The sequence below is a fragment of the Phyllobates terribilis genome, unplaced genomic scaffold, assembly GCF_046119375.1.
Source record: "Phyllobates terribilis strain yellow unplaced genomic scaffold, ASM4611937v1 Scaffold_2__4_contigs__length_985480577, whole genome shotgun sequence".
NCBI lineage: Eukaryota > Metazoa > Chordata > Amphibia > Anura > Dendrobatidae > Phyllobates > Phyllobates terribilis.
The window spans coordinates 463,380,294-463,392,480 of record NW_027362762.1 but is presented as its reverse complement, the minus strand read 5'-3'; positions in this window follow the sequence as shown (position 1 = coordinate 463,392,480).

The window sequence follows — 12,187 nt, the reverse complement described above, 5'->3', positions numbered from 1 at the left end:
TTTGAGTGATTATCTCAAAGAGTTTTCATAGTAATTAATATTTACTTAAAGTTAATATGTCACCAGGTTTTTGCTACCCCATCTGATAGCAGGAAAATATAGGGGCAGAGATCCTGAATCCAGCTATGTGTCACTTACTGGGCTGGTTGCTGTCATTTTGATAAAATCCCTGTTTTCTCTGCTGCAGATCTTATAGTTATCTGAATGCCGTGCTCTGTATAAACCCACCCACATCACTGATTGGCAGCTTTCTTACAGTCTTCACAGAAAGCTGCCAATCAGTGGTGGGGGCGGAGTTATACAGAGCTCATGAATATGCTTGACTACCTGCAGCAGGTTTACTCCTCTAGTGATAATCTCCTGCTGATGAAATAGTGAATCAAAACTATACTAAGCAGCCCAGTAAGTGATACATCAACGGAATCAGTGTCTTTGTCTCTACTTTATGTTGTTCTCAGATTAGTTGGAAAAATTCTGGTGACAGATTGCTTTTAAGTCACTCCAAGGTCTCATGAACACTGCCACATCATATTACATTACTCTTTGGTATGATGGTATGAAACGCCTAAATAATATCAAAATAGACAAGTCACCAGGCCCAGATGACATACACCCCCGGGTACTAAAAGAATTAAGTAATGTGATAGACAGACCGCTGTATCTTATATTCAAGCACTCTTTATGGACAGGGACTGTCCCACTAGACTGGCGCCAAGCAAATGTGGTACCAATATTCAAAAAGGGGTCTAAAAGTGACCCTGGGAACTATAGACCAGTCAGCTTAACGTCTGTTGTGGGTAAATTGTTTGAAGGATTTCTTAGAGATGCTATTGTAGAATATCTTAATGATAATAACTGTCTAACTCCATATCAACATGGATTCATGAGGGATCGCTCCTGCCAAACAAACCTGATCGCCCTATATTATTTGATATATTTATTAATGATCTAGTGGAAGGGTTGCATAGTAAAATAGCAATATTTGCAGATGATACTAAACTTTGTAAAGTAGTTAATACAGATGAGGATAGGGCACAGCTACAGGAGGATTTAGATAAATTGGGGAGATGGGCCAAAAAATGGCAAATGGGGTTCAATGCCGATAAATGTAAGGTCATGCACATGGGAAAGAAAAACAGCAGTCATCCATACATATTAAATGGGAAACCGTTGGGGAAATCTGACATGGAGAAGGACCTGGGCGTCTTGGTTAATAGCAAATTAAATTGGAGTGCCCAGTGTCAGGCAGCAGCTGCGAAGGCAAATAGAGTCATGGCATGCATCAGAAGAGGAATAGGGACATATGATGAGAACATTGTTCTTCCTCTGTATAAAGCGCTGGTAAGGCCGCACTTAGAATATTGTGCACAGTTCTGGGCTCCGGTGCTCAGGAAAGACATATTGGAGCTAGAGAGGGTACAAAGGAGGGCGACTAAGGTAATAAAGGGAATGGAGGGACTAGAATACCCAGAGAGGTTGTCAAAATTAGGCTTATTTACGTTGGAAAAGAGAAGGCTTAGGGGAGACCTCCTAAACATGTATAAATACATCAGGGGGCAGTACAGAGATCTCTCGCATGACCTGTTTATACCAAGGATGGTGACAAAGACGAGGGGGCACACTATGCGTCTGGAGGAAAGGAGGTTCCTACACCAGCATAGAAGGGGATTTTTTACGGTCAGAGCCGTGAGACTCTGGAACTCTCTGGGAGAGGAAGTGGTGATGTCCAACTCACTTAAAGAGTTCAAGAGAGGCCTGGACGCCTTTCTTGGGAACAATAAAATTACATCTTATGCTTAGTTAATTAATCTAGGGATTAAATCTGACTGCCAGATTGGTGTCGGGAAGTGAATTTTTCCTCAATGATGTAAATTGGCCTATACCGCATGTTTTTTTTTTTTTTTGCCTTCCCCTGGATCAACGCTGCGGAATAGCTGCAGTGCACAAGAAATAGGCTGAACTGGATGGACGCTTGTCTTTTTTCGGCCTTATAAACTATGTAACTATGCCATAATAGACCTCCCAGTTAAACAGTAATTCCCAAAAATATAACAACAGACTATCTCATCCCAGAAAACACATATACACTTTATTAGTGATTATCCACTTTATATTGCTACTGGTGAGTAAAATACATCTCTTATTGTCAGCATTGGATACTGATCAATTTTGAGAGAGTGGACAGAGAGTGGAAACGTGTCAGGATACAGTAAAGTGTGATGAAGACATCTGGATTTGTGAGATAAGTTCATCATCTAGTAGCAAATCATTGTCTGATTTGAAGTGACATGTTATTGACGTACTGCATCATAGGATGTGATGGAAAAAAAATCACCTGACAGATCACCTTTAACTAAATATATGCTCAGACTTTGTATGGAGCTTCATTTCAACAAACCTCACCTATCCGAGAAAAGCAGTAATCAACTGTGTGCTTCTACCACTTCATCTCAGAAACTGAACACCCACTGATCAAAACTTATTACATGACTCTATATAAAAATCCACTCCCTCTATATGACATGTACAGGATCTACAAACAGAAAAACTCCAAGTCATGTTTGCCATAATCTAAAAAACTTGAATCTGTTTTTGTTTTAGAGTTTTTGACATTAAATGGAATCTGTCAGCAGGATTTCACACCCCAAAACTATTTATATGTGAATGAAGCTCATTCAAAGACAAGTCCAACAATACTTTTACATAACCAGTCCATTCCTTTGTTACTGAGAAATCAGTAGTTGAATTGATATGCAAATGGATATGGTAGATCTGTAGCCTCTGTCACTCCAGCTCTATTCCCAGCACCGCCAACCCCTGCTTGACTGACAGCCTCTGTGTGTGTCTTCAGGCAAAGGAACCATCATTCAAACAGAAGTAGGGGATGTTGGGTGGGGAATAGTGCTGGAGTGACAGAGGCTTCAGATCTACAGACATTTGCATATCAATTCAAACATTGATTTCTTTGTAACAGAGGAATGGACTGTCCAGGTGTTGCTGAATTTGGCTTTGAAAAAGCTACATATGCATATAAATAGTTTGAGGTGTGAGATTCCCTTTAATGTCAAAACCTCTCAGAAGAAAACCTAAGATTTTAGCTTCTTGGATTGTGGCAAAGCACTTTAAAGAGCTTTTCTAAAAACCTTTTTCTGAAGTGCTGAAGAAATTTAAAAAAATGTGATCTTTTTAGATTAATTTTTCTGAAAAAAGAAATGATGTATCAGCAGCCAACAATAGAAATTTGACCCATTTTTCTTCAGAAATAATTTCAATGGTGATAACATTTTTCCTTTCTTACTAATGAAGTTATAGCGGTGTTTGAAAGTTTGTGAATACTTTAGAATTTTCCATATTTCTATAATGAGTGCAGATGAGACAAAAATTTTACACTTTGTCCTTTTTCAAATGAGGAAAATTATCCCAAATCACATCTGTGAGTGGCAAAAGTATGTGAACCTTCAGGGTTTGAAGGTGAAATTAAAGTCGGATGTTTTCAATCAATTAGATAACAATCAGGTGTAAGTGGGTGACCTATTTTATTTTAAAAAACAGGGATCTATCAGAGTTTGATCTTCACAACACACATTTTAAGTGTGTTATGGCATGAACAAAGAAGATTTCTGGGGACCTCAAAAGAAGAGTTGTTGGTGCTCATCAGGAGAATAATGGTTGCAAAACCATCACTAAAGAATTTGGACTCCACTTCACAATCAGACATATTGTCTAAAACTAGAGGAAATTCAAAACCATTATTACCTACCACAGAATTGGTCTACCAACAAAGATCACAACAAGAAAAAAGTGTATAATAATCTGCAAGGTCACAAAGGAACCCAAGGTAATCTCTAAATAACTAAAGGTCTCTCTCACAGTAGTTAGTGTTAATGTTCAAGAGTCCAACATCAAATTCTAAAGGCAAATGTCAGAACACCTGTTTATGAGTTGAATCTCAAGAAAACGTGGGTCATGCAGCAAGACAATGACTCAAAGTACATAAGTCATTCTAAAAAGAATGTTTGAAAAAAATGAAAATTAAAGTTTTGAAATGGCCAAGTCAAAGTTCTGTTCTGTTGTGGAAGGACCTGAAATGAGTAGGTCATGAGAGAAAAAAACCCAAAATAATAAAGTAAAAGTTAAAGCTGTAAGTAAGAAGGAATGGGTTAAAAGTCCTCCAAGTTGATGCTAAGGACTAGTGATGGGCGAGAACTTAAATGTTCGGGTCGAGCAAATTGTAATGCTCGGGTGCTTGATCCGAGCAATGAGCCCAATGTAAGTCTATGGGAAACTCGAGCATTTTTCAGGCGGGTCCCCCCGGCGGTCTGCAGATGGCCTAAGAATTGCCCAAATCAATGGGAACAGTGCTCAAATGACATGGGAACAGCACGGGGAAGACCCCTGGAAGCATTTCTGACTCCCAGGTCACTGCTGTCAACAACGCTGTCAGAGGTATTACGGCACTTTTACGGACTCACAATAAAACATACAAAAAAAAAACCAAAATGGATTTTCCTGGGAAATATGTTAAGGAGCGCCCTTTCCAGGGCAATGACTTGTATATAAGGCAAAATAAATATACAAAAACAAAAATGCTTCTCCACACCTTGGGCTATGTTCACACGTAGTGTTTTTGATGCGTTTCTGCAGTTTTGCATTGCTTTCAATGAAGATAAATGCATTCACTGGGAAATGTCATTTTAACATTTTACAACCTTATCTGGCCATGTGGTGTGTGACACATCATCAAACACATCCTGTTTCACTTATGATGGAGGGACTCTGAAAGTCACAAAGCCTATTTTTATAGGGCCATCAGGTGGCCCTTACTATTATTAAAAGGCCAGCAGTCAGCCCTCACTATTGTTAGAGAGCCATCAGCTGGCTATGCTTTGTTGTTCTCATTATTAACGAGTGAGTTTCCTATACTGTAATTGCATATGCAGTGACTGCAAGGGCCGCCAAAAATTTGGAGGCAATCCAATGCCCCTTGCAAGAGACATAGAGGGCCTCATGAAAAAATGTTCCCATTATTAGGAAGTGGGTCTCCCATAGTGTTTGCCTATGCAGTGAATGCAAAATCTGCCAAAAATTTGGAGGCACTCCAATGCCCCCTGGAAGAGATGTAGAGGTTGGAGAACCTGCTAAAAACAATGCTCACATTATTAGAAAGTGGGTCTCCCATAGTGTTTGCCGAGCAGTGAATGCAAAAGCTGCCAATAATTTGGAGGCACTCCAATGCCCCTTGGAAGAGACATAGAGGTCGGAGAACCTGCTAAAAACAATGTTCCCATTATTAGGAAGTGGATCTCCCATAGTGTTTGCCGAGCAGTGAATGCAAAAGCTGCCAAAAATTTGGAGACACTCCAATGCCCCTTGCAAGAGACGTAGAGAGCCTCATGAAAAAATATTCCCATTATTAGGAAGTGGGTTCCCCATAGTGTTTGCCTATGCAGTGAATGGAAAAGCTGCTAAAAATTTGGAGGAACTCCAGTGCCCCTTGCAAGACACGTAGAGGAGGTGATATGGTAGATATGGTGGTGAATGATATGGTGATGGAGGATGAGGAGAAGGAGGAGGACAAGAGCAAATAGACAAAATCAGGAAGCGTATACCCACGTGTAGGTGTGAAGAGGTGCATAGGAATAGACCTCCCAAAAATAGACACTGGATTTGAGTTTATGTTACTCTGCTATCATTCTGTGGTGTTGAGAAGTCTGGCCCAATCCAGCCCTTGTTCATTTTTATAAGAGTCAGTCTATCAGCATTTTCAGTTGACAGGTGGATGCGCATATCAGTTATAATTACACCAGCGGAACTAAAAACCCACTCTGAGAAAACGCTAGCGGCAGGGCAAGCCAGGTCCTCCAAGGCGTAGAGAGCCAGTTCATGCCACGTGTCCAGCTTGGATACCCAATAATTATAAGGCACGGAGGAATCACGGAGGACATTGGTACGGTCGGCAAAGTATTTCCTCACCATCTTCCCAAACTTTGCACTCCTTGTGAAAGTACCCTGCGCCTCAGGGCCTGTAAGATGTGAGGTCCTGAGAAAACTGTCCCAGAACTTTGACAGTGTCCCCTGCCTCTTTCCCCTGTACTCCTTGGTTGTCCAACTAACTGTGACCTCTGCCGCCAGCATTTTCAGATAGGAATTTTTTTTAATAATTCCGCAACAAGGCCTTCTTGTACTGCCCCATTTTAGTAGACCTGTCCACCTCGGGAATAAGAGATAGAAAGTTCTTCTTTTAGCATGGGTCTAGAAGTGTTACCAACCAGTGATGACTGTCACACAAAATTTTGAGAACGCGAGGGTCAAGAGAAAGGCAACGTAACATAAACTTAGCCATGCGGACAGACTTCCATGTCTTCACCAAGAGGATGACTGACCATGCTCTCCTCCTCTTCCTCTCTTTCCTCAGGCCATCCACGCTGAACAGACGGTATGACAGTTGTGCAGGTAGTACCGTCTATAGCGCTTGAAACTATCCCCTCCTCCTCTTCCTCATTGTCACCCAATCCACGTTGGGATGAGACGAGGCTGGATTGTGTGCAATCACCCTGTATGGTTCCTTGCTCCATCTCATCGTGCTCCGCCTTCATTGCATCCTCTTTGATTGTGAGTAAAGAGCATTTCAGAAGACAGAGAAGCGGGATGGAGACGCTAATTATGGCGTCATCGCCGCTCTCCATCTTGGTGGAGTCCTTTAAAGTTTTGGAGGATGGTACATATGTCTGACATCCATGTCCACTCCTGAGGTCTTATGTGTGGAGTCTGAACTGAATAGCGACGGCCTTGTTGATGCTGGTAGTCAACAACTGCCCTCTTCTGCTCACAAATCCTTCCCAACATCTGCAATGTAGAGTTCCAACGCATGGGGACATCACACACCAGTCAGTGAGCCGGAAGCTGCAAATGCTGCTGAAACACGGCAAGGGCAGCGGAAGCTGTAGGTGACTTTCTAAAATGGGCACACAGGCAGCGTACTTTAACAAGCAGATCCGGCAGCTCCGGGTAGCATTTGAGAAACCGCTGAACCACGAGGTTAAGCACATGGGCCAGGCATGGTACATGTGTGAGCTCGTCTCGCCTCAGAGCCGCCACCAGATTCCGGCCATTGTCACACACAACCATGCCTGGCTGTAGGTTCAGTGGTGTCAGCCACAAAACTGCCTCCTCGGAAAGATGTCCACAACTCTTCAGCGTTGAGTGTTTTGTCACCTAAGCATATTCGCTTCAGCACAGCCTGTTGCCGCTTGGCAGAGGCAGTGCTGCAGTGTTTCCAGCTTGCGACTGATGTGGTCATTTCGGAGATGGATACTGAAGAGGAGGAGGTGCAGGAGTTGTAGAATGTTGGGGCAACCCTGATTGACCCAGGGCCCGCAATCCTCGGCGTCGGCAGAACGTGTTCCGTCCCAAGGTCCAACTGGGTCCTGGCTTCCACTATGTTAGCCCAGTGTGCAGTCAGCGAGATGTACTGTCCCTGCCCACAAGCACTTGTCCACGTGTCCATGGTTAGGTGGACTTTCACAGTACCTGTGTTGTTGAGGGCACGGCTAATGTTGTGGGACACATGCTCGTGTAATGCGGGGACGGCACACCTGAAGAAATAATGGTGGCTGTGGACCGAGTACCGAGGGATGGCCGCCACTATCAGGTTGCGAAAAGCTTCCGTGTCCACGAGCCTAAAGGCAACATTTTGAGTACAAGCAGTCGTGAAATGTGTGACTTTAGTGTGGCCTGTGGGACGTTGGCTGCATATTTGCGCTTGCATTCCAAGGACTGGGGTAGGGACAACAGAACGCTGTAAAGGGACCAGGACATGGACTTGCTTGCTGATGGTGCTACTTGAGATTGTGCACCAACAGTTGTAGGGCAGGAGGCATCTTCGCATGCGCCATGGACAGAGAATTGGATTGCAGGCACAACAGTGGAAGAAGCAGTGGTGCCACCCGCAGACATTGTTCTTTGACCCTGGGGTTTGGGCCACTTAGTCGGGTGCTTTGCTGCCATGTGCTTGATCATGCTGGTGGTGATCATGCTGGTAGTTTTGCTACACCTGCTGATGCTGGCCTGCCAGGTGGTGCAAATTGCCTTTTTGGGGTTATCAGCAGAGTCTTTAAAAAACAATCAGACTCGGGAAGATCTAACAGTTGTGCTGGCAACTTCCGTTGTGTTGATGTTACTGGGAACGATTGCCTGCCTTCTATCTGCGGCCACCACACTGCTTCTTCCTGCCTGTTGTGGTGCTATGCCTCCCTCCCCCTGTGTTCTGCTGTCCTCGCTCCGTATGTCCCCCTGCCAGGTTGGGTCAGTTACTATATTATCCACCACCTCGTCTTCCACTTCTGCACCTTGGTCCTCCTCCTGACTTTATGGCAATTGTGTCTCATCATTGTCCACCTCTTGTGACACTTTCCCACTGTCGCCTTCATGTGACAGTAGCTGCTCAAATATTTGGGCATCGCTACATGCGATCTCCTCTTGCCCCGCTTCAAGTAGACCGGGCGAGAGGCCCGCATCTATAAATGGAAAAGTGAACAGCTCTTCGGAGGGTCCAAGTGTAGGATCAGTTGTCTCCGAGCACTCGGCATGGTGGGCGGAAGGAGAATTAGAGTGAGGAATATGCAGTGCATACTCATGGCTACTGAAACTTGACCATGTGGAAGACAGGGTGGTGGTGGTGGTGGCTAAGTGACTGGAAGCATTATCTGCTATCCAACCAATAACCTTTTCACACTGTTCTGTGTTCAATAGTGGTGTTCTGCGGTCCCCTATTAATTGGGACAGGAAGGTCAGGCGAGAAGATGTGGGTTTTTGTTGTGGCACAAATTCAGCTAGCCCACTGCCTCTGTTTCGTCCTCTGCATGCACCATCATCACCATCACGTCCACTTTACGTCCGTTGCTACGCGCCTTGCCCATTTGAAATGGAGGACAATATTTTCCATGTTCACTACAAAAGACTGGATTTGAACCGCAGTGACATGTGATACGTGTGACGGAAAACTACAGTTTTAAATAGCTGGCCTGTACGTAACTATTTTTAACAGCAACCTTGTGTCAATAACATCGCTGACACACCACAATAAAATTTCAAAGGAGGCCAGAAATGGCAAAATTTTCAGCGCACTTATATGTGATGAGTGTGATGGACAAACCACAGTTTTAAATAGAAGGATTTTTAATGCTGTAGTATGGAAAGGATCTGGCTGTATTCTGCAGTGCCAACAAGCAAATGGAGCAGAAAAACGGTGTTCTCTGGATTGCTTTTAATGCAAATAATCAGGATTAAGATTCAAAAAAAAATTATTCCTGGCCCCTGATACCCGGGCCTATGTCTAGAAATATCTGTAAAAGCACCCGCAGACAGAACTGGAATGGACCCTCTTGCTATATGCACTGCAGTCTGCCACATACACTGCCTGCCTGGCACTGATATCTATGCAGCTGGATTCGTCCTCAGAAGGACTGTTAGTTGAGATGGATATGTGAATAATATATGGTGGTATATCTACACTAACTAAGAAACAAGCAAATCTCTCCCTAGCTCAGCAGCACCTCTCCCTACACTGCCTGATTCCGGAGTAGACTGTGACAAGCATGGTGACACCAGGCTTGATATAGACCTGATGATGCTGTGTAGCTAGCCAATCACTGTAATGCCACAACCAACATGGCTGCGGCATTACAGTGTGTGGCAGACAATCCCTGCATGTTCATTGGCTCTTTAAAGAGCGCCAAACATGCATGGAGGGGACCCGAGCTCCCGCCGAGCAACCCCGGAAATACTCGGCGAGCGCCGAGCATCTCGAGCAGTGAGATGCTCGGGCGAGCACCGAGCAGTAGCGAGCATGCTCGCTCATCACTATAAAGGTCTAATCAACAATAACAGAAAATATTTAGATGTTTGATTTGGTTCTCTTTTTCTGCTTTTAGGACTTCTATGAAAATCAGTGTAGTTGTAGGTCAAATTTAAAGGGAATCTGTCACCCCCTGGGATATTTCAGACCTCTAATATGGGCATACAGGTTATAGAAAAGTAAATCTATACATAATTGTATGGCCCATAGTAAAGGTCTTCTTGCAGTGAAATTGAGTTTTATAAAATCTGTTTTCACATGCTTGGTGTCCCCCCGGACACCAAGAAGTCCCCGCCTATCTCTTTAAGTAAGGCAAGAAATCACCGCATATCTGCTTATTTAGCATATTCCCCCCCTCCCCTGCAGGTCACAGAGCCCTGTTACGTGCACTGGTGTTACTCAATTACCGCGCATGTGCAATACGACGCTCAGATCAGGAGCGCTTTGTTTCCTCCCGGCCCCATTTGTCTCTGCACTGTTCCTCAGTGTTATGATGCGCAGGCTCGGCACACCAGAACACTTCGTTACAGTGCAGAGACAAACGGGGCTGGGAGGAAACAAAGCGCCCCTGATGTGAGCGTCGCATTGCGCATGCGCAGTAAATGAGTAATACCAGTGCACATCACAGGGCCCTGTGACATGCAGACGAGGGGGGAACATGCTAAATAAGCAGATAGGTGGGGATTTCTGGGCTAACTAAAGAGATAGGCGGGGATTTCTTGGCGTCGGGGGACGCCAAGCATGTGAAAACGGATTTTTATAAAACTCAATTTCACTGCAAGCAGACCTCTAATTTGGGCCATACAGGTATGTATAGATTTACTTTTCTATAACCTGCATGCCCATAGTAGAGGTCTAAAATCTCCCAGGGGGTGACAGATTCCCTTTAAGCAGAAATATGGAAAATTCTGAAGAGTTTACAGACACATATCATGTTGACATAATGTACTACATAACACCGAAGCTTTGGATTTGCACATTATGCTAAGAGATTGTCACCAGCCATTCACATATCTTGACAATTTGTAATGATTGACATGTAAATAGCTGAAACTGTTACTAGCAAGTTCACACCTTTAGGACTATTTTACAGCACTAATAACTACAGACAAACACTGCCTTCTGCAGGTGTTTCTTATGACGCAGAGCAAAGAAAGCAGAGGCATGGATTTTTACAGTGCTCTGACACCTTTTTTCTAATCTTTTCACTAATTAGCTACTTGGAGCAATTAATTTATCCCGCAAACCTCATCACTTTCCCCTTACCCATCAGCTGTGTGAAATGCAAGAGAAAAATGTCAAAGTCTCTTGTAGGCAGAGAAATAACAAATGTGCTTAGGGTAAAGAGCTATAATGGATGTAAACAAGAAGGCCATTATTTGCAATGAAGGAGAAAGTGTATAAAAAATCCTGTTCTGTTGAGTTGCAGGAGACTGCTCATTACAATAGTGTGTGCGGTTCATAGAGCCCAGGAGGATGGCACCCTGGCATCAGCTCGTCAGAACCACAGATGCATGCTTCAACACAAGAGTTTTTCACAGAGAGCCACCGGCTTACCAATGTAATTACCATGTCAGTGATGGCTGATTACCAGAGGCTGCTCAAGAAAAGATTTTTACAAAAGAGAACCTGGTTTCCAGAGCAAGTATTTCATGTTTACTGTGAAGACAGAATGGCATTGAAGTGGAATACAATAAAAGAATAGATGCTGTCAAGAGAAACACACAGAGCAGATACTTTCCTAACATATTGTCTAGGGATACAGAACAGAGCAAAAGCAAAGCATCTCATAAAACATTGGGACATACTTACAGGGTAAGGTGTTGGTCAGGATGGTTGGGTAAAAGTGGCAATTGCATTCCAAAACTGTTACAAAGTTTTAAGCCTTGCTCACCTCTGCATCATGTCTTCTGCCGATATTGGTTTGCTAAATCTGATTGCACTTGTTGGACCTATTGACTTATAATGGTGTCTCCTGGGGTTCCATAGCAAGAATAGTATTTCATCATGATCATGTAAGAAGTAACTGGTTACTGGTCTGCAAACAATGTCCTATGAGTAACGTAGCAACTCTACTTTCTATGTTTCTATGTAAATGAAGGTGATTATAAAAGTTTTCCCTTACTTACTTTTCCAGATTTCGAAAAAACACTGAGATATAGGTTTTACCTTACATGTGCATAGAACTTAGTAAATTTGTATAAAATATGATTGAGTACTTTTCAGATTTATATATAATGTGCCTTTTTCCCTAGCTCTTGTATATTAACATAAATATGTAGCAGAGAATTGAAAGCAAAAAAGGCACCATGATTTGCAGGAGCATTGGGA